This window comes from Acomys minous (genome assembly GCF_964271855.1).
Source record: "Acomys minous genome assembly, chromosome: 11".
NCBI lineage: Eukaryota > Metazoa > Chordata > Mammalia > Rodentia > Muridae > Acomys > Acomys minous.
In genome coordinates this window covers 68,677,086-68,700,237 of record NC_140492.1, presented here as the reverse complement: position 1 = coordinate 68,700,237, position 23,152 = coordinate 68,677,086, and the positions used below count along the sequence as shown (strand labels likewise).

At 46.8% G+C, this 23,152-nt stretch overlaps 1 protein-coding gene across 2 annotated transcripts in view; it reads right to left on the bottom strand.

Moving 5' to 3' along the window:
* DGKG (diacylglycerol kinase gamma) overlaps positions 1–19,358 on the bottom strand; it is a 195,765-nt gene extending 176,407 nt beyond the window's left edge. For both annotated transcript variants that reach the window (XM_084802209.1, XM_084802210.1), the window contains exon 1: positions 19,047–19,358. The gene's annotated coding sequence lies outside the window, so the exon portion shown is untranslated. The remainder of the gene's footprint in view (positions 1–19,046) is intronic.
* Positions 19,359–23,152: the final 3,794 nt, after the last annotated feature.

Genomic DNA, 23,152 nt, shown 5'->3' with positions numbered 1-23,152 from the left:
AGCCAAATTACACAGCCAGTTATAGCACCAAAGATGAATTTTCACAAAATTTAGTTCTGTGGGTTTATTTTAAAATATACAGGTGAAAATAACAGCACAATGGCTGCGAGGTTTCACACCAAGGACATTTGCAGCCATGTTGCTTACAGTAGCAAGAATTCCAACAACTGAAAGCATGGTATCTGAGCTGCTAAGTACGTGTTGTTAAATACGTGAACATTAAATACCCTGACATCACTAAAAGTCGTGCTTTATAGATTTGTTAAGATTCATGGGGGGAATGCTTTATATAAATTACAAGCTGACATCAAAAACTAGTTAAAATATTAAACTATAAGTCAGGTGGTGGTGGCACACCCCTTTAATTCCAGCATTTGGGAGGCAGAGGCAGGTAGACCTCTGAATTCGAGGCCTGCCTTGTCTATAGAGCAAGTTTCAGGACAGCCAGAACTGCATAGAGAAACCGTGTCTTGAAAAAACAAAACAAAACAAAACCCCAACAACTATAAACAGTAGGTGCTGAACTGCTCTGACTGGGTTCCCATTTGGAAAGAAAGATGTTCCCCCACCTTGCTCAGGGTCAGCCAGTGGCTTCAGCTAAGGAGGGGCTTCCTTGCCTAAGACCACGCCTCCTCCAGGGCAGCACGCTTGCAATTTGCTGACTGACACAAAGTAGTGTGGTCAGAAGGTCTGGCTCCCTCTTCTCAATAGTTCACTATTCCCAGAAGCCGAGAACAACACCAGCTTCTCCTTTAGACAAGCCCTTCAGTCCTGTGTTCTGGGTGTGTGCACGGTTGCGTATGTGTGTGTGTGTGTGTATGTGTGTGTGTGTGTGTGTGTGTGTGTGTGTGTGTGTGTCTCCACTTTATTTCTGAGACCAGATGTCTCCCTGAGTCTGGAGAAGAACAATTCATCTGGACAGAGTGGCCAGCAAGCCCCTGCCCATCTTCCTGTCTCCATTTCCTCAGAGCTGGATAACAGGTACCATTTTTTTTTTTAAAAATGTGAGTGATAGAATCAAAACTCATGTCCTTATTTTTATGCTTCAGGGGCTTTGCTGTCAGCCATCTCCCCAGTCCATCCAACAGCATGCCTCAGTGACACTAGTGTTGCTGCTGTCTGGCAACCTCCACCTAAGGATCTGGGCATCAGTCTCATCTCTGAAATACAGGAACTAAGGAAAAATCTCCATGCATTCTTAGGGAAGTTCTTGCTTAAAAAGAAAACAAAAACTTGGGAACATTATGTGTCGATTTTAATAGATGCACAATTTAGAGCAATGCTTAAAGTACACATGTAGCCTTGATCAAATTTCTTACAGAACATGGTTGGTCAAAAGCAATCTCACCCACTGCCCACCCACCACCCTCCACCCCACCCCCACCCACCAAACCACTTAAGTAAGCCCTCATCTGCTCGCTCACTCAGCCATCCACGGAAACAACAACACCCACTTAAAAAAGATGAATCGAGCCTCCAACTTACAATAAGAAAATAAGTACAAAAGTAGTCTAAGCAAACTAAAAAAAGGCTGCTATAAAGTCAGAAATGACTTAGAAATAAAAACAAGGAACTGGAGAGATAGCTCAGCAGCAGTTACGCTGCTCTTCCGAAGGATCCATGTTCAATTCCCAGCACCTTCATGGCAGCTCACAACTGTCTGTAACCCAGTTCCAGGGAATTCAACACCCACACACGGACATATATGTAGGCAAAATACCGATGCACGTAAAAAAATCTTTAAAAAGAAATAAAAAGCAAAATAAGGGGGCTGGAGAGATGGCTCAGTGGTTAAGAGCACTGCCTGCTCTTCCAGAAGTTCTGAGTTCAATTCCCAGCAACCACATGTGGCCCACAACCATATGTAGTGTTATCTAATGCCCTCTTCTGGTGTGCATGCAAGCAAAGCACTGTATACATAATAAATAAATAAATCTTAAAATAAAAAAACCAAAATAATTGGTAAAACCAAACACTCTTTGTTGTTGTTGGCAGTGCTGTTTAATAAAAACCAGTATCAACATCAAAACCCATGAATCTAGCTTAGTATGGCAGGGAAAGACAAAAGGAGGGTGACAACACCCGGCAGTGCCATCAGTGAAACAGGAGACATAAACAGACAGGAGATGTGGTAAATTATGAGCAAACACTCCATGAAAATCTGTAGTTCTGCTTTTGGGGAACCCAGTGAAAGATTCACTTGGAGGTGGATGTCTACCACTGCCTGTGCCCAGGAGGACTGGTGTGAGTACGTGTATTGTGAGTGAAGTTGTAACACAAACAATGTATTGTGACTTTTACAACTGATGAGTGTTATTTGTGAGTGTGTGCAGTGCTTGTGGGCCATGCAAGAATACACACTCGAGTTACATCAGTGGGTGGCTTGCTCCTTCAGTCTTTCTATACTAGGACTTTATTTTGTGCACCACAGAGGACTTTTTTCCCCCCACTTGAAATCCTCTTCTGTCCTCTGTTTATCATGTTCTTTTCTATAAAGTTTGGTTAACACAGTGTGCACCAAGTCATCTATGCTTGTGCATTTCCCAGTCTGTTAGTAGGAGCCGTGGATTGCAGAGATGAGACGTGGAAGACAGTCATGCATTCCCTGAAGCCATTGTATTTGAACTGTGTGTGTGAAAAGCTCAGAGGAAGGAGAGTGAGTCATGCAAAGACACAGCCATGCTAGATTGAGAAGAGCAGACAAGACTTGCTTACTGCCATAAACACGCGGGCTGGAGGCAGGAAAATTGTTTGTATGCATATAGTTTTAGGGCTGACTACTTTGTATTGGAAAATGAATAAGAAGGCTTAGCCTTGAGAGAGGCGCATTCTCCCTCCATCGGCAGCGTTGTTACCTATGGTTCTCTGTCGAGGGCGGGACATGGTAAGAATTGTTTCCCCTGCTTCTCCAAGGGAGGGGACTTGGAAGGGGATGGAGGGGGAAATAGGAAGGGGAAAAGTGTTGCAACTGTATTTCAATAAAAATGTATAAAAACAGAAGTAAAAAAAAACACTAAAAGTACAGGTAGGTGGGAGGTTTTGAGGATACAACTGTCCTTTAAGCATTTCTTAAAAAAAAAAAAAAGCCAGGCATGGTGGTGCATGCCTTTAATCTCAGCACTTGGGAGGCAGAGGCAGGAGAGTCTCCATGAGTTTGAGGCCAGCCTGGTCTACAAAGTGAGTCCAGGACAGTCCAGGCTACACAGAGAAACCCTGTCTAGAAAAACGAAACAAAACAAAACAACAACAACTACAACAAAAACAGAACCTCCAAAACTCCTAAATTGAACTTAATTTAAGAATTTCACAGGGCATGGTGGCGCACGACTGTAATCCCAGTACTTTGGAGGCAGAGCAGGCAGATTACTATGAGTTTGAGGCCAGCCTGGTTTACAAAGTGATTTCAGGACAGCCAAGGCTAGATAGAGAAACCCTCTCTTGGAAAAAAAAAAAAAAAAAAAAAGAAGCCTTTTTAACTTCACTTAAAATAAAGCGAATGAGTTCTCCAGTTCAAGCCAATTAGGATTTTTTTAATGTTTGTTTTTGGTTTTTGAGACAGGATTTTTCCAGGCATCCTGGAACTTGCTCTGTAGACCAGGCTGTCCTCAAACTCAGAGATCTGCCTGCCTTTGTCGCCGGAGTGCTGGGTTTAAAGCTATGATGCAACATGCTGTTTCTCCTGAATCTTTCAAATTAATGGACCCAGTTTATTGAAGCATGCACCCGGGTCCAGTGGGGGAGTGTGTGTGTTCAGAGCGCATGGAGTGTACCCGGGACCTGAGTTATAAAAGGCTTTTACTCAGCTCTTTTCTTGGACTGGTTCCGATGCGGAGATCGATGAACCGACAATGTCCTGCTACAGTTGGAAGTCATTATCTGTCAGGAAACAGGAGCGAGCACGGCCCCAAGGGCCACCAGGATGAGTCAGCATCTCAATCTCCTAAACTCATATTTCCTCATTGGGAATGTGGGTGAGAGTATCTGTTACCTTACGTTGTGGGGCTAAGGAAAACAAAGACAGGTTAGGGGCATGGCTCGGTAGGCAAAATTTGCTCCATAAGCATGCAGATCTGAGCTCAAGTTCCCAAAGCCGTTGGAAAGCTGGGCATGGTGGCACACATGGTAGCACTCTATGCAGAGATGAGAGCGGAAGCAGGAGAATCCATGGAACCTACTGGGTAGAGTAGACTGGGATACACAGGGTCGTGAACACCAGGACATGGTAAAGGAAGTACCCGAGGTTGCCCTCTGACCTCTACACTGTGGCATGTGCTCACCTGTGCTCGCACACACAGACATGGACAGGGCTTGGGAATGGAAGGGCGTGAAGTGAAGGACAACAGTGTTCAGTTTAAGGAAAGAAATGGGACAGAAAGAGGATGCTTTCAAGAACGAGAGATAAAGGCACAAGAAGTACCCCGGTTCCCCTTGGTGTGCACAGGCACCTGATGAGTAAAGCAGAGAATGACAGACTTCGTGCAACAAGGGCTTGCAGGCTCGGAGCGGGGGCTGGAGGAGGCCAGTGAGGCAGGAGACATGAGAGTGAGTCATCTGGCAAAAAGCACTTAATGAATTGCCACCCAGCGGCAGGGACTAGCCTTTGTGGGTAAATCACTTTGAACTAGTTAAAAATAGCCGACAGAAACCAGCCCCACATGAGAAGAAGAAAGCGGCGGGGGGGGGGGGGGAGGATTAATTTTATTTGATTGACTGACATTGTTTTGATCAGAATGTGAAATCACACGCTGACTTGAGTTGGTCATAAAGACACCCTGTTGCTGGTGGAACCATGTGCCTTTATTCATTCCTCCAGCCATTTGCTGGGTGTGACTTCTAAAACCTGTCAATCAAACCTACCCCCCCTCCCACATTTTCCTCCACAATTAAAGGGCTTTTTCAATGGAAATGTCACTCCACATTCACTAAGCTTGGTAAGTCCACTCCTTCTAAAATCTCAGTAGAGGATCAGAAAGCACTTCTTGAGTTAGTGTAGATAGCACTCCTATGCTTTCTTCCCTTCTCTCCTCTCGGTCCTGGTGACAGCATCTTCTACTCCTGGGCTTCCTCACTGGCCGGCATTAGCCTCCTGTCTTCGTAATCGCTCTGCATAGGAACCTGTCCTGAAGCCAATAGTTTCAATTCTGACTGTCAGCTCGTATCTGGTTCCTTTTTCTTCACCATCCAGAGACTCCGAAGGGACTGAAAATGGGGTAGACCTTCCATCCATTCTTTCTGCTGATGGTTGGGATACTGGGATAAGGCGGCAAGTTACGCTGCTGTCGAGCTGTTGGTCCTCGGCCCTCGCTTGCATCTCGCTGGAAGTGTGAGCTGACTGGCGTGGGCGTGGCTGTATGCTTGCCTAGACCGCTACTGAGGAAGCCCATCAGAGAGCCGGGTTACAGCGAATCTGCCCATTGTCTAGAACTACTGGTTAAAAAAAAAGCAAAAAAACAAAACAAACAAACAAAAGGTGGGACTCTCTCTGTCTCTCTGTCTGTCTTTCTGTCTCTGTGTCTCTGTCTTTCTGTCTCTCTGTGTCTCCATCTTTGCCTCTGTCTTTCTGTCTCTGTCTTTCTGTCTCTCTGTGTCTCCATTTCTGCCTCTGTCTCTGTCTCTGTCTCTATCTCTGTCTGTGTCTCTGTCTCTCTCTCTGTCTCTCCCTCTGTCTCTCTCTCATACACACACACACACACATACACACACACACACACACACACACACACACACACACACACACACACACACACAGTCTGCGCAGTTAAAAAGAACACTAGGGAGTTTTGGACCCAAATTAGTTTGTGGTTGGGATTTGTGAACCCAAGGGTAGAGCTCCTGGGGATGCTCGTGACAGAGCAGAATGAGTGACAGGACCTGAGTGATACCACAGTAAGCGATGCCACAAGGAGGAACTGAGGGGTGTGTGCCTCCCCATGACTCTTCTGGGACATAGGAAGTTAAGGCAGTGAAGTAGACACCCACAAAAACCTCATTCTGGCAGAAGGCAGGCACCTCACATGTCTTTCCTCACTGCTATGGACGTGGACATCAGAAGTCTAAGCGGATGAATGACTTCTGCCTTGGGCCCAGCAGGCTGAGCAAATGCTAGGAAGCAGTTGTGAAGAACCCACTCTCCTCAGATCACAACGGCCGGGAAGACAAGGCCTGTTCTAATAGCTGAACTCTAGATTAGGCAGGCCTCTTGCTGTTGTTACAAAGACGTGCTGACTGTAAGGTTCTGGATGGGAGTTGGCTTGAAGTTTCCCAGTGCTGGGGAGTATTAAACCCTTCCCAATGCAGAGGAATAAGAAGTATTCCTTCATGGAAAACGTCACAGGGTGAGCCTGCGGCTTCGCTTCTGAAAAGGAAAGATGAAGGCACATTGCCAAGGAATATGTAGGCAGGTGGCACACACTTAGATTTGAAAGTCACCTCATTGTCAAAATGGAAGGAGAAAAATCCCACAAAATTATATATAAATACTGTGGACATGATATTAATTTTAACAAGTATCATGAAATAGTGAGGGAGAGCCTGTCTCTAACACACAGACACACACACACACACACTAAAATGTTGCTCTTAGCAAATAAAGAGTGGTTATTATAATTGAGGTGTTTGGTGTCATTTTCTTTATTGTTACTACTATTGTCTTGAATACTTCCTTTCAATTTCTCATTTTATTTGTATGCGTGGAACATGCTTTCTTAGACCCTTTGATTTGGAAAATGCATGACTGGGGAAAAGCCCTACAACTGGCTCTCAAGGAAAGGAAGGTGCTTGCTCCTAAGTTGGACAACTTCCCCTACCTCCACCCCTCACCCCTCCACATGCTGGAAAGATCCACATGCTGGAAAGAAAGAAGCTACTGTCACAAACTGTCTCCTGCCCCACCCCATTAATTAAAAACGTGCTTTGGTACGCAGCAGAAACAGACGAACACTTTAAAACCTTAAGATGTTTTGAAGTTTTGTTTTTTTTAATTACAGTGCGTGCATTTTCTTTAGTTCACAGTTCTAAAGCTGTATTGCAGTTGGGCCCCCGGTGCATGGTAAGCTGGCTTACTTCCTCCTCAAGCTCAGTTTGAGTTTTGACCCAGCTTAGGAGTTCTTAGGAGTCCTTCTACATTGCATCCACATCTCCTGACAGCGGGGCTGCACTTCATCTCTTCCTGTTGGCGGAAGCCATGCCTTCTTGCCCCTCGTTAGGACTGCAGCTGTTCCCTTAGGTGTCCAGCTGGGAGCGGATGGGCTCGTTCACACCCTCTGTGCTGTTCTCTGGGGCCCCCTTTTGTTTTTTCCTCAGCTCCTGTGTTTCACTTTTACTCGTTCTTTTTTTTTTTTTTTTTTTAAGGATGGTCATGAACACTGACAAAAGTTTTTTTTGTTTGGTTTTGCTTTTGTTGTTTTTGGTTTGTTTTGGCTTGTTTTTGTTTTTTGAGACAAGGTTTTTCTGTGTAGCCTTGGCTGTCCTGGACACACTTTGTAGACCAGGCTGGCCTCGAACTCATAAAGATCTGCCTGCCTCTGCCTTCCGAGTGCTGGGATTAAAGGCATCTAACACCATGCTTGGTTTTGGCAAAGTATTTTTATGATGGTCTCTGTGAATTCTTTTACTTGTTCTTGAAGGAGGCGCTCTTGTCAGCTAATGAGTCTCTGGCGTCTTCCCTCCGTGTGCTGGATGGGGAGTGGTGAGGAAGTGCGTGAGGATCCAACCCAGCGCTGAGTCCCAAGAACCCATCACTCAGGAGCACCGCATTTCCGTTTTATTTTCCTCTCACTCTCAGAAAAATTCTACTTTCCAGAGTGCTTGTTCTCCTCACTATGAGGAGATAAAAATACTTTTTAATATTTCATAATCATTTCAATAGATAGACATGTTCGTTTTTAACGTAAATCCCATGCATCTCCGCATTATCATGTTACTAGGTCCTTAAAATTCTTTCTGTGTTTATTTATTTTGATCACCCAATTTGTTGAAGACCGAAGCAGGAATGTTAAGACTTCTCTCTGCAACTGCGTTTGCCCAAATTATTTTTTTAATACTTGCCATTCAGAATAAAAATACCCACAAATGTGATATTTCTGTTTCCATATTAAATTCAATATTGTTTAATATTGGTGGCACCCTTCCTTCCTCCATTTGAGCTTTCTTGGTATACCTGTGTTCTTTTCTCTCCTTCCCTGTTCTGCCCCATTTTGTGTAAAACAGCATGTATTGAGAACTGGGACCCTGCCAAGGTCTTTGCCTTTTAATAGAAATAATTAAACCATCCACCCTTAATGTGATAATGTGTATGTTTGGCCTCCCTCTTATCATCTTATCTTATACTTTTTATTTTTATGTCTCCTTTCTGTTTGCTTATTTAGCTTTTAATCTTGGCTATGAAAATTCCAGCTCTACCCCCTAAATTTGAGATTCAACATAGGAAATCTAGCTTTATATTGACATGCTCCTATTTAAAATATATTTATGTTTCTATCTCTATGTTAACAACAACAACAACAACAACAAAAAACTATGGTTTTTCTACATTACAAAATAAGAAATTTAGTATTCATACTAAGTAAGTATCTAAGAGCTTTACATCTTGATCCTCAGGCAACAGAAACTGGGCCTGGCATGGGCTTTTGAAACTCCAAAGCCCCCTCCCAGTGACTGACCTTCGTCAACAAGGCCACACCCACCAAAACAAGGCCACATCCCCTAATTCTTCCAAACAATTCTCCAACTGGGGACCAGGCATGCAAATACATGAACCTACGGGAGCCACCCCTATCTCTTGCAGTATCTATACAAAGGCCCCTTTAGTACCTAGAAACACTTCCCTACAGTGCCTACATATAGTCCTTTACATTGTCTATATGCAGGCCCCTACATTATCTGCATACAGTCCTGTACACTGTCATGGCAGTACTGTTCCCGTCTGTGACTTGGTACCCATTGACCAACCATCCCTTTCTTCTCTATCCTGTCTCTCTCTGGTCTCTGATGACAACATTTTTATGTTTTATTTTCAGTGTTCACAGTCTCTGTGATCCATCTCAGGGTTCCACACATGCTGGGCAAGTGCTGTACTATGAACACACCCCCAGCCTTCTGATTGCATCTTCCCTGTTTTGAGACAAGTTTTTAATAAATTGTCCAGGCTGGCTGTGAGCCTAACTCTGCAGTTTAGATGAGCCTTTAGCTCCATCCTCCTGCCTCAGCCTCCCAAGTAGCTGGCATTATAAACCTGTGCAACCAGTCCCAACTCCGTTCTATTATTGACCTCTGTGAGACTAATTGCTTGAGGCTCCAAATATGAATGACAGCACATGGTATGTGTTTCCATGTTCCATCCATTTATCACAGTGGCAAAACTTTGGTTGTAATTAAATTGTTATATATGTTATTAAGAATAAAATTGCATTTTTATAAGAATATTAATAACATTTATACATTTTATCTATGTTTGAGCTGTCCCACTGTTCATTTGGCCATTGTGTGCATAGATGTTGGCATGTGTGCATGTGTACTTGAGTATGCAGTGGCACATGCGCCTGTGTGCACATGTATGCAGAGGTCAGAGGTCAACCTCAGGTGCTGATTCTTAGATGCCATCTGATTGCTTTCTGAGACAGGGTCTGGAACTTGTCAAGTAGCTTAGACTTAATGGCCAGTGAGCTCCAGGGATCACCCCAGGGATCACAAGTGCACCCTGTTACATCTGTGCTTCAATGCTGTTGTCTGCACATGTCTGTGTCGTACATGTATGCACTTGTGTGTGTGTGTATGTGTGTGCACACGCCCCTGTGTGTGTGTCTGTGTGTGCAGAGGCCCGAGGATAACAGCCCACTTTATTTATTGAGGGCAGGTCTTTTGCTGAACCCTGACTTTGAGAGCCAGCTTCCCTCTCGGATCCCATTTCTGTCTCCCAAACTCTTGAATTACGAGTAGCAGCCACGCCTGCCTGGTTTTTTGAGTGTGTTCTGTGGAGTCTATACATCAGCCCTCACCTTTACTGGGCAAGTAAATGTCATTCCTTGGGCATTTTGACAAGGATGCTGATGATCAAATTTGGGTACTTATGCTTGTGTAGTGTGCACTTTAGTGACTGACCCATTCTCTAAGGCCTTATGTGTCTTTTAATTATTTTTTTCAGGCAGGCGCTTACTTGGTAACCCAGGCTGGTCTCTAACTCTCCAGTGCTGGAATTACACAATACACCCCAGGGTGGCTTTGTGGATTCTTTTTTCACAGAACATCTTTTCCCATTCTCAACTTTCAATTTCCTGATTGGCCAGATCATTTTGAGTAAACAACTTCTCAGTCTGTGGATTTGCCTCTGACTTTCATCTAAGAGCAGCACTGTCTGTTTCTGCCTCTGCCCCACATAATTGCTAGAAAACGCTTGCCTGGTTCCTGTGTGGGGCACACAGTGGGTGCTCAGGCCTGGTTCCTGTGTGGGGCACACAGTGGGTGTTCAGGCCTGGTTCCTGTGTGGGGCACACAGTGCGTGCTCAATGCACTCTTGGGATCATGACTGTCTCTTCAGGGAGGCATGTGCTGTGACTGCCTGACTTAGGGGGTTAGGATAGCAGGTGTCTGGGCAGAGCGGGACATTCTCAGTTACAGGGACTCATGGCTGTTGCTTCCTAGTAGTTAAGAAGCATCCACCTGCTAGGCATGCTGGCATTTCTGTCAGTGATGTCCTGAGGTAGGTTGTTGAGCTCATGGACATCCTCCCTGATGTAACTTTAGGATGGAGGTGGTCGGCATAAAAACACCCACCTTGGCCAGCAAAGTTTCTGGAAAGACCATCTGGTGCCTCAGAAGATAGAGAGCTATTTTGTAAGCTCAATTGCTTTAGTTAGAGGTGGGGTTGCTGTGACAGTTTTCCTGTTGTCCCAGAGCTGGGAAGTCCAGAAATACAGTGGGCAATGAAAACACTGAGGCCCAAACAGTTGGTGCCTCAGTAACTGAGGATCAAAGTGATCTGCCGAGCCCTGGCTGCTTAGGGCTTCCTCACCACATGAGCCACCAGGAAAGTGAAAAGTCAGTTCCTGTGTAGACAATGACACAGCTAGGCACTGAGAGAGATGCCTCCATTGTGTGCACCACACAGACAGGAGGGTAAGGCTCAAATGATTGGCTGGGAGGGCAGATCTGGTTTTATCAGATGCTTGGTGGCCATTGAGTTTTTTGTTATGCTTTCTTTCAATAGTTCACAGCCTCTGCTTTAGCTGATCACACTAGTGAACCAGACTCGTGACATCCCTGGTGCCTGCCTCACACACCTGTGATTGGAATCGGGAGAAACATTTGGATATAAACACATTGCTGTTTCTAAATGTGGTACTTGGGCAAAGAATGATTATCATTGATTATTAAAATAATCTCTCACTTAAACCCCCTTTCTCTCTTGTGTGCCTTTCTTGCCTTGGACCATGTTTGTAAGCTTAGTACTTGGGAGGCCAAGGCAGAAGTGGTGAGTTTGAGCCTGCTTGGTGCCTGGGCTATGTGGGCCTTGTGAGAGAGAGAGAGAGAGGGAGGGAGAGAGAGAGAGAGAGAAGGAGGGAAGGAGGGAGGGAAGGAGAAAGAGAGAGAGAAAGAGAGAGTGAGAAGAGAGGAGGGAGGGAAGGAGGGAGGGACAGAAGGAAGGAAAGAAGGAAAGAAGGAAAGGAGGAAAGAAGGAAGGAAAAAATTCCTAAGATTTTTGCCCCTGCTCTTCCCTCTTAACATTGTCATCTAGAAAAATAATTTTTTCCCATTTTCATAGGGGTGTTAATGACATAGGAAGCCAATTCTTAAAGGAGAAGCGGGTATTTTTTTTCACACGAATCAAAACCTTCGGAAGATAAGATGAGAAGAAAGAATCCTGTCCTGGAGAGATGATGGTCAGAGCACAGAGATGGTGGGTCCTTGCTGCTGTGAGCTCCAGGCCAGCCTCATCCCGTGTAGATGGAGAGCTCCTACCTTTTTGTTTGTTTGCTTATGTGTTGTTTTAGCATGCTGTGCTACTAAACACAGCCTTGAACTTGTGATCTCCCTCCCCCGCCCCTGTTTCAGTCTCTCAAGCAGTTGGGACGTCAGGTATGTGTGCCTGCTCTGGTGTTTGGGTTCTGTGTTGAGATGACTTGGGATGAGACACCCTCTTGGCTCCTTTTCCAACCTTTTCAAAAATACTAGAAACTCGTAGATGTGCCACACATTCATACATGCCTCTTATCATCACTGAATAGCATTCTAGGATGCTAAGAACAACATGCAATTCAGGTAACTATAGCACAATTATTAACTTATCCATAATCATACAACAAGGGGGCCACCCCACCCCCACCCCACCCCCACCACTGTTGATATCACCACCATCACTATCATCACCAGTCTAACCATCGCCAGGAGCACCACCTTCAGAACAGATATAAGCCTTTTTTTTTTTTTTAATTGGGGAAGTAACTTGGAAACGTTTCTTATCTTGAGGGCTGATGATAATCCCAGAAAGTGTTCTGAAATAGCATTTGGAACCTGCTTTTAGGTTGCACACTGAAGTTGTGTTCTGGAGGAGCTAATTGTGAGCGCACCAAAAGTAGTTTATACCAAATCAGTGGTGTTGCTTCTTTGCCAAAGGTACTGAAGGGCAGACCACGGGAGCATCAGTGATGGGGAATCAGGACCATCCCAAAATGTTTGATAAGTGGTGACCGACAATCTCTTGGAAAAGAGTACAGAAAGCCGAATAATTCTTACAAAAACATGCCTGCTTATTGAATTCATACTGAGGCCTTGCAGCACACAGAGAAATACCTCAGAATCCTGTAATACTCATTGGTTGTACTGATAACTTAGGTGATGTGGTCATGAACTTTAGATTTGGGATGGCTGGAAGCTGGCTGGATGACAATATATCCAGAAATATCTTAGCAGGTTAGCAAGAAAGACAAACTGAATGGGACATAATTTGGAATAAATGTCAAGGCCTGACTTTGTATTCCAGGTGTCCCTTGTAGAACAACGGAACAGGAGTGAGACGGTGAGTGGGGCAGTGCAGGGCCAGTCTAAAGGCGGGCTGGGTTACTTGAGTGGGCAGGAATCTCATCCAGCGTTAATGGCATAAACATCTAACTCGACCTCAGGAAGCTTTTAGAAGAAAACAGAGATGAAGAACGAGGGAGGTGCTTTCTTCGCTTTGTGCTGCAATTAGGCCTCCCTTAAGGAGAGGGCTGGGATCCTGGGCAAGCCAGCACTGCTCCCGTGAGACTGGCGGAGAACAGTGCCTGGCTGAGATGCTTTGCCCGTGGGGTTCCTCCCTCTCTTTCTCGTCTCTCCAGAGGCTAGACCTCGGACACCCTGAGCACGATTTTGCACCCTTGAATGCTGGTTTACATCTACAAATTGCGTGGATGGTTTGTCTTGGAGCACCTTCAGACTCACCCTTTTATCAGCTTCCCAGGGAGCCAAGAGGATGACAAGTCACATCACCATCACCATCACCATGGACATTGGTACAAAGGCGAAGGATACAGCCTTTGAAACTCTGAGGCCATGTGGACCTGTGCTGAAAAGTCCATCTCTCCTACCAGCTTTGCAAGCACAGACAAAGCTACCCAAACATTCTGACATTCGCCATCCTTGTCCAAGAGACAGAGTTGTAGCGATAGGAGTATTAGGTGAGGCTGTGTGTCCCTGCGGTCATGCACGATAGAAGTGTCATGGCTGGAAGGGCCAAGAGAAACACTGGGTGACAAGACAGTCAGAAATATCTTAGCAGGTTAGCAGGAAGAACGGATGGAATGAGATGTAATGCCAAGTAAATGCCAAGGCCTAGCAGCATGGTAGGGGGCAGGGGGTAAGTGCTGCCTTTCCTCTGTTTCCCCTATTCCTCTGGGTCAGGTGCTGTACAGAGAATATGTACAAAAAACGAGATAGACGCAGGCACCCGGTCCATACTCTAGGATGCTGGATTCTTGGCAGAGAAGGAGATTTTGTTTTGTTTTGTTGTGCATGCTCCAATGTGTTCACCAAAAGCTGCCTGTAGCACACAGGCACAAGGTCTATAACCAGAGAGACTGGGAATCTGAAACTTTACTTGTGTTGTATTTAGAAGGTTTAGCTAAGTGTGGGAAAGAAGGAGAGCACAAGCGTAGATCTACCTCAGGCCTGTTTCGGAGAAAGACTGACCTGAACAGAAATTGAAAGGGAAACGTGCACCCGGCACCCAGAACAGTGCAAGGGACTGTCTTGCTTGTTGGTCCATCTACTGAGCTGTCACCTATGCACAAGCCTCAGGCTCTGGGCATGCATTGGAAACATAGGCATAGCTCTGCCCCCAGGGAGCCTGCACCTTACTGAAGACACATGCAAAGAGGTGCTCTCCCCATGGTGAGGTAAGCATGTGCTGTGGGCTGCTGAAACATCTATCTTCCATTCACAGCAGGGGAGAGGGTTTTTCAGAAGGACCTGTCCGGCCCCAAGCTGAGTCTTGCAAAAGTCGATTGCATGGCGAGACTCCATTGATGATTATTGCATGTGTAACAACATGGGGCTACTGAGCCAACTGCTGGTAGAGGAGGTAGGATCAAGGCACACACGCACTAAAGAAAAGCCATGCCCAAGGCCAATCTATTTTCTCTAAAAATTGCTCTCTTTTCTGCTAGCCATAATTTCTTTGACCTGAGGATATTTTGCACTGATAATCTCTCTCTCTCTCTCTCTCTCTCTCTCTCTCTCTCTCTCTCTCTCTCTCTCCCTCTCTCTCTCTTCTCTCTCTCTCTCTCTTTCTCTCTCTCTCTTCTCTCTCTCTCTCTCTCTCTCTCTCTCTCTCTCTCTCTCTCTCTGCATGTATGTGTGTGTCTGCATTTATATGTATGATCAGAAGTCTCTCTACCTCGACTTTTTTCCACTCTATATTTTTAAGACATAGTCTCTCACTGAACCTGGAGTTCACTTAGCAGCCTCCTCTCTCTGCCTCCCCAGCGGATTATAGGCACACACCACACACCTCTTTCTTATTTCTGTTGGTAGTGAGATCTAAGCGCAGTCTCCTTCTTCCACATCCTGCCATCCCTTGCGCGAACACAGCAAGGGCTTTACTGATAAGCTATGGCCAGACTATGAAGCTTATAAAAGGCTCATGGAAGCCTATGGAACCCGGCTGTGATCGTGATGCTGCGTGTTTATAAGGGAGACGTTTGATGTAATCATGGTGTGACGTTGTGGGATGTTATATATATTGTATAGCCCACAGTCCTTCATGCAAAAATAGGTACCATTTTAAAGCCATGGTTGTAGAGGCCTGTAGTCCCATCACTTGGGAGGCTGAGGCAGGAGGATTGCTGGGAGTTTGAGGCTAGTCTAGTCTATGTGTGTCTTAGAAAACAACAGTACTAAATAGCTGTAGCTTCATATGAAATGGTTTCCGTATCCATATTTGAGTGTATAAACTAGGTGTTCTATGTGACTCCTCCCACCGGGCTGGGCATGTTCATATCTGTGGCTTTGCTCTGTGAAGCTCTTGGACAATTCTTGAGTAGCTAAGGGTTACCTACTTAGACTGTGGTAGAGCTGCCTTTACGGAAATGGAAGTGTTAGTCAGTGCAGCTCTTTGTACCTGTAAGGAACAGTGGCTTCTTGTGAACCTATAAGGAGCCTCAATTAGTCATGTCCTTTGGCGTGGTATTTTTCCTTCTGCGAATCTACTGGAAGGAAGGAGCTGGAAATGTGCATGGAACTGATTTTTGTCCCAACTTATTTGCAGTTGCTGAAGAGAGCATTGCCACTTACATAGCTAAGGGTGTAATATAATACAGAGCTGGGAAGTGGTGTCGGTGAGGGGTGCTCACTACATGATTGATTGAGAAAAACAAAACAAAACAAAACAAAACAGAACAAAACCAGAGGAGTAATAGCGACCGCACCTTGGAGTCAGTGAGCTTGGACCTGCACTGTAGCTCTGCCCCTGCAGTGAGGCACCTGTACACTCTGCCATCCTAGAAAAACGGGGTTGATAATAATAACACCTATCTCAGAGGGACCTTCCTAGGACTAAATGACATAATGAAGATAAAATCATTAAAACCATGCAAAGTACATTTATTAGGTTACCTACAAATGCTAGCCCTCTATGGAGCATATGATTTTTCAAGGCATAAAAATAGACAGAAAAGAAATATGTCAATGTATTAAAATGTGGGATGTGGGTGGCAGGAATCATGGGTAATGGTCTTTTTTTTTTTTTTTTAACTCTCCAAATTTTCTGCAATGAGCAGGAACTACTATTTTGTTAAGAATATAGCATGATACTGTAGTACAATATGATATATATATTTTTAAAGAATGTTACCCACAATGAAACAGCACTTCCTCTTTCCCTTTCAGGGGAGGAGCTGGGGGCCAGCGTTGGCAGACACTCACACAGAGTCTCACATGTGTTGAGCCTCTGGGAGGGTGAGAGCTTGGGGGGCGGTGTCCTTGACACTTGTTGGTGTTAAGTGGGGTGGGCAGTGGAGAAGCCAGGGGAGATGATCGCAGGGGCTTCTTCCATTTCTGAGACTCTCCATTCCAAGCTGCTCTGATGTTTATTGTTTTCCCTCGTATTGAGCTTGATTTGAACAAAAGACTATGTAAAACTATAGGGTGGATGGGGGCCAGGGAGGTGGCTCATCAGAAGGATGCCTGCTGCCTGAGCACAGAGAGCTGAGTTCCAGCCCTCACACCCATGCACAAAGCAGGGCAAGCCAGCTGTGGTCCAGCAGAGATGGAGGGTCCCCAGGCTTCATGGCCAGCCAGTCTAGTTGAACCAGTGAGCTCTGTGGTTAGTGAGACCCTGTCTCTAAAAATGAGGTGGAAACTAATAGAGGCTCTTACACACACACACACACACACACACACACACACACACACACACACACATACACACACACACGGCATGTATACACATGGGGGACGGGATGACGACGTGTACACACAGAGTAATATAGAACGAGTCCACACAGATATTCGGCATGAACACACACACACACACACACACACACACACACACACACAGGAAGAGAGAGAGAGAGAGACATGAGGTATGTACAAGCAGAGGCATGGGGCATGTATGCACACACAAACACAGCATATATACGCATGGGGAATGGGGGACAGGATGACAACGTGTACACACAGAGTAACATAGAACGTGTCCATACAGATATTGGGCATGAACACACACACACACATACACACAAACATGCATGTACACAGACATGGGACATGTACACACATGTGCACACACACTGGGGGTATGTACACACGGAGGCATGGGATGTGTACGCATACATGGGAAAATGTACACACAGACAGACATGGGAGATGTACATACACACAGACACAGACACACAGACAGACAGACACACACACACAGACACAGACACACACACACACACACACACACACACACACACACACATACACACACACACACTTCCCATCCCCAGATCTCTTCCAGAAACACTAATGCCTACAATGCTGGAGTTAAATGTTCAAGGGATGGGGGTGGGAGTGGGGTGCTTAGCTCAGATCAGATCAGAAACACCACAGGAAATTAACTTACTTGCAGCTGTTTTATTTAATGAGTATAATTTATATTCAAAGTGGAATTCTGGGCAAATACAATCATAAGCAAGAAGCACCACGTTTGGGGACACCCGAAGACGTAGAAGGGGTATAGTTGTAAAAGGCTGTGTGTGAGTGTGCGTTTGGTTTTTTGCTGTTGGTGCTGTGTGCCAACGTCCTTCAGTCCTTTACTGACTGTGAGGGTACTCTGCTCCTGCAAGTGGCTCTTGGAGCTGCGTTTTATGAACACTGTATCCCAGGCACCGAGATAACAAAATCGATGTCCCCATCCAGACCAGAGGGCCAGTTTCCAGTCTTGTGTCTGACTGCTGTCCCTCATTAACTTTGGAGGTGGTCGCTGTACACCTCTAGCTCCCGATGTGTCCCCTAAGGCCTTCAAACGAAAACACGACAAACAGCTCTCCTAAGTCCTCCTCCTCAACGGGAGGTCATCATATGCTAATGAGGCACGGGCAGATTAACCTAGCACCCGCACAAGTGAGCCGGCAGGTTCACACATCACTCCTGAATTCCCCTGCGGTTCAGTCACAAGTCACCTTGTCCCTCAGCAAACCCTCTTGACAACCCCCTACCACTCTACCCCCCGGCGACTGAAGGAGGGGGTCTCTCGGCTACCCTGCAACCCTGAATTGCACAGCAGGACCGCTTGCATATGGCGCTTTTCTTCCCTGTCCACTGGCGGCGACGGGGATGGTGCTTTTAAGAACTCCACAGGCCCCCTGCCCCCCCCCCCGCTCAAATTCTGGTTTACTAGTCTTGAGAAAAGGGACATCGGAAGGTATGGGGTGCGGCGGTCTGGCGGAGTTTTCGAACGCCCCACAGCCCCACAGCCCCACAGGTGATTCTGACTGTGCCCCTTCCGAGATACAAACACAGACAGGTCTTGTGACCCAAAAGAAACAGGTCAGTTTTAGATCGCCACGGAGGCTCCCCCCTTTTATTTGCCAAGGTGCCTGTCTGCATTCTCTTCCGCTTCTCTCTAAGCCTACTACCCCACAGTCTTTGAACTTGGAGTGTCCCAAAGTCTCAGAAGCCCGCGGGACTGTCAGAGGCTCTGGCAGCCAGGCAGCAGAGAGATATCCCCTGCTCTCCTCAGCCCTCGGGCTCACTGTGCTGCGATCTGGGTACCCAGGAGCTAACGAAAGGAAGGATGACGTTTGACCAGTTGCTTTAGCAAATTGCCCGAAGCAAGGCCGCCCGTAGCCTGCACACCTTCCCGTCTGCACCGATCGCACAGGGAGGGGGACCCCACCCTGCACAGTCCACTGGCGCATCCCCTCTGGCCCGGGTTTGTGGCAGGTGGCGCTGTCAGGATAGGCGCAAGGGCCTCGTCTCCGTTGCTGTCTGCGGGACTCGCTCTTGCTTTGCCCTGGCTTTTCAAGTTGCTACCCGGTCCCCCCCCCCCGCCCCCCAAGCTGTTGACCCCTGGTTCCCGGCCGCGGTCTTACCTCACCATGCAACACTTGGTTGCGCGCTTGCCGGGGGGCGCTCCCTCTTAGCCGCTTATTCCCTTACTTGGGAGGGAAGAGGAACCGAGAGACAGTAGGGGACCGAAGCGGGCGCCCAAGCGTCCTCACGGTGCAACCCTCTCTGGGGCGGAGACATCAGGAGGCCACCAGGGTTGGCGGCTTGGGGTCTTCCGCCTCCGCTAGGGGCTTGGCTGCTGGAAGGGCAGGTTGCCTCTGCTGCCTGCTACAGCACTGCGGCTCTGCACCCTGTCCCTCGCAGCATCTCAAGTCCAGCTGCCACTCTCGCTGCGGAACCCTGCCTCCCCCCCAACAGGCGCAGAGCCCGCCCCCGCCACACACCCGCGCGAGCAGACACACGCGCCCCCCCACAAACACACGGGCGCACACACATAAACACGTGCTGCACACCCACGGATGCCGGGCGTTTGGTGGGGACCTATGTGTGCATGCATGATCTGATGGGGCACTCCGGGCTGGCAGGGCTTTGATCAGAGTGCTGGTGGCTGCGCGAAACCAGCTGACATCGAGACAGAGGACAATTACTTGAAAAATACAATATCCTCTGGCTGTTTAGTTTTCTTTAACCTAGAAATCCAGGGGTATGGGCTGCCTAAACATTCCAAGCAAAGCAGAGAGAAAAAAATATATAAACATAAAAATAAATCAACAAGTTCTCTGTTTTCTAGGAACTCCGTGTCTGTGATGTTCATTATCGTTGGTCCTGTTCAGGAGGGGAAAAAAAAATTTTTTTTTTTGGAAATAATCCTGACCCAGTGGCAGTAGATTGGAGATCATTTCTCCTCCACAGTTATACGAGCTCCGGATCAATGCAGCTAGCCAGAAAGGGGATCTGATAGATGGATAAAGTCTCAGGACTGAAGATTGTGATGTCCTCTCATTTGCCTTTGCATGACCTTGGACTGTCTTCCTCCAGGACAAATAGAGCATTTCTAAAACAAAACAAAACAAAGCAAAAAACAAAACAAAACCAAAAACCAAAAACCAACCAACCAAACAACAAAACAAAACAAAACAAAATCCCCATACACTCAAGAAAACAGAGGAAAAAAATGTAAAATTAGAAAAATGGAGAAAGTGACCTGGGACTGTGGTAAGGGACTGGACGCAGGAGTGGCAGAGGAACCAGGACTTGTGGGACCTTCTCTTTCCATGACGCAGGTGTCTGCGTGGGGGTAGCAGCGGTGGTGATGTTATTTCAGGCATGTCACATCAGCAGAATGACTTCTGTCCATTTCACACCCCATTTAGAGTCACCAGAAGTTTACTCTCATCTGTAAAATATGTGGAGTTTACCCGTTTCCACAGCCCAAGAATTCTTTTCTGTCAGTGGGCAGTGAAGGTCCCTGTATGGAGCTGTGGCCAAGAAAAGCTTACTGCAGAGTGCAGAGGCGCTCACCCGGGGCCTGGGTGGGGGAAGCTGCAAATGTGGCTGCCGGAAAGCACTCAGGGACCCTGGCAGTTAATTCACACTCGGCCACCAGCAGGCAGGCTAATGAAAGCAAGAAGGAATTGAGGCTCTCCACTTCCTTACCCACTGTGATGAGGGCAAAGCGGATGCTGGGACACTGTGCTCACCCTTCACCCTGTCATCCACTATCTGCTCTTTATCCCTGGTACCCTGGGTAGCATCTCAGAGCTGTCATCAGCCAGGCTGACACACGTGGTGTGAGAGTTTTCTGTGACACATGGGTGTGAGTTCTTCCTTCACCTTTTCTACTTTCCATGACACACACTGACTTATTCCTTTCATAAATATTTGTTAAAGCTCCTGCTACCTCTTCAGGTACTGCCGGCTGACTCAAGCCATGGGCCTCATCTGGGAGGAAAAAGAAATGGAAAGACAGAAAGGGCTTAGAAATGTTTGTATTCTGTTCTTTTGAGAGGCAGGCCCCAAGCACAGGCTTACTGTGTACATGTTCATTGAGTGCAGGCTTACTACCTACATGTTCACTGAGCACATACCTAATGCATACATGTTCACCAAGCACACACTTACTGCATACATGCTCACTGAGCGCAGGATTACTCCACATATGCTCACTGAGCACATGCTTACTGTATACATGTTCAATGAGCACATGCTTACTGCATGCATGTTCACCAAACACATGCTTACTGCATACATGTTCACTGAGCACAGGCTTACTGTGTACCTCTTCACTGGGCACAGACTTCTTGTGTACATCTTTCTGTGCTGGGCTGTAGGGCATCACTGAGGCAAACATACATGTCACATGAAACCATTTGGCTCTACTTAGTCTGGATTCGTTCTAGAGAAGCCAATCTTGACAAAGAGCCTGCATAGCGTGTGCAAGGTTGCAGGTAGGGGTTGGGCCAACATGGACTTTTTCTGTCTTTTACAATAAGGAGATAATAAACCCAATGCAACAAATGTGGAAGGCAGGCAGAAGTCGAGTGTAGCTATCCAACTTGGCATGCTCGGGAAGTTATTATGTCATAATAAGAAACTCTGGAAAGGATGCCCAGCAAGAATTTGGAGAACAGAAATGCTTACAAAGGTTTGTAAATATGAAGGTACTTGCTCTTATAAAATATATCCTTTACGAAGTCAAAAGTGTCCACCAACGTGTTTGTAAATAGATCACTTTGAGGGGGGTGGGATTCAGGGTTGTGCCAGGTTAAGTATCTAGGCAGACACAGGATGCATACATGAAGCCTTGCAGACAGGGCTGAAGAAATGGGCGCTTGCGTTCCGTTATAGTAGCGTGCAGGAAAAGTGTCAGTAACAAAGGTCAGAGCAACATGGGAGGCTCACAGGGAGGTGCCACAGAGTGACGGGAGCATCAAAAAAGGACAGCTTGTCTGATTAGAAACATATGGAGGAAGCAGGCTTGGGCTTGGGATAGAAAAGGTCGTAGGTGCTTGCCTCAAAGACCAGGAGGAAATGGGAGCAAAACTCAAGCGCTAAGACAGTTTGTATCCTGGGACTTTCCAGCAAAAGACAGCAGGATTGAGAGGAGAGGGGTGGGGGTGGGGAGCCTCCAAACCCCTTAATCACCCTGCGTGGAGTGGCGACACAGCGAGGTCTTTCCGTGTGTGTGTGTGTGTGTGTGTGTGTGTGTGTGTGTGTGTGTGTGTGTGTGTGTGTTCCGTTTATTTCCTTCAGACAAGAGAATACTAGTGAGCAAGGTGGGAAGTGCCCGCTGCCAAGGCAGGAGGTGCTGCTCCCCATCGGAAAGTATGCCAGGATGGTCTCTGGCAAGGTGCCACCGTCCAGGTGGTACAGATGTCTCATTGCACAGCGTCTCCAACCCAGGGGACGAAACTCAACCCATGTTCCTCTTGCCTGGCCATGAACCCTGTCTGCCTGGAAGGGAGGGGCACCTTTTCTCCAACTGGTGTAGACCGCCTGACTGCTAAGCTCTTTGCAACTGCTGAAGCCATGGTTCAACTAGTATGGATTTATGGAGCATCCACTGTGAGTGCAGCCACAAGGCGAGCTGGAGGAGCCTGTGGGCCTGTGGCCCATCTCTAGTCTTAGGTGATGCTTTACGCTACGCTGTGAATACGGAGGAGGAAGCCAGTGTCTCCCCTTAAAGAATGTGCAGTCTGTGTCAGCCATAGACAAACAATGGAAATGGTTAAGAAGCAAATGCCTCTCCCAGTCACAGAGCGCTCTGATGAGTCACCCTTATTTCTGAGAGACAGGGCAGTTTGGGGTGTTTAACTGGCTCAACACCCCGCGTTCCCCGAGCCTCCAATGCTGGCAGCTCACACTCACCATGTTGCTCTGGGAACACATCATGCGAGCCAACAGCTGCTGCCTGATCACCATTGCCACAGCAAAGCGAGGGCTGAGTCAGCCACCTGCGTCTGGAAAATTTTAAGTCCAACTGTCTCTGACAAGCAGGGTGACATTTGGCTCGCTGAGTGCGCCGAGAACAGGGCTACTAAGCACAAGGTACCTCAGTGACTGGGCATACAAAAGCCTGGGCTTTGGGAGGGGGGGGGGCTTGGGTTACCTTTCTAGGTCTCACCTACGTCACACACGGAAGACTAAGCATTACAATGGATCAGCAAGCTTGCCTTAGACTTCAGTGAAC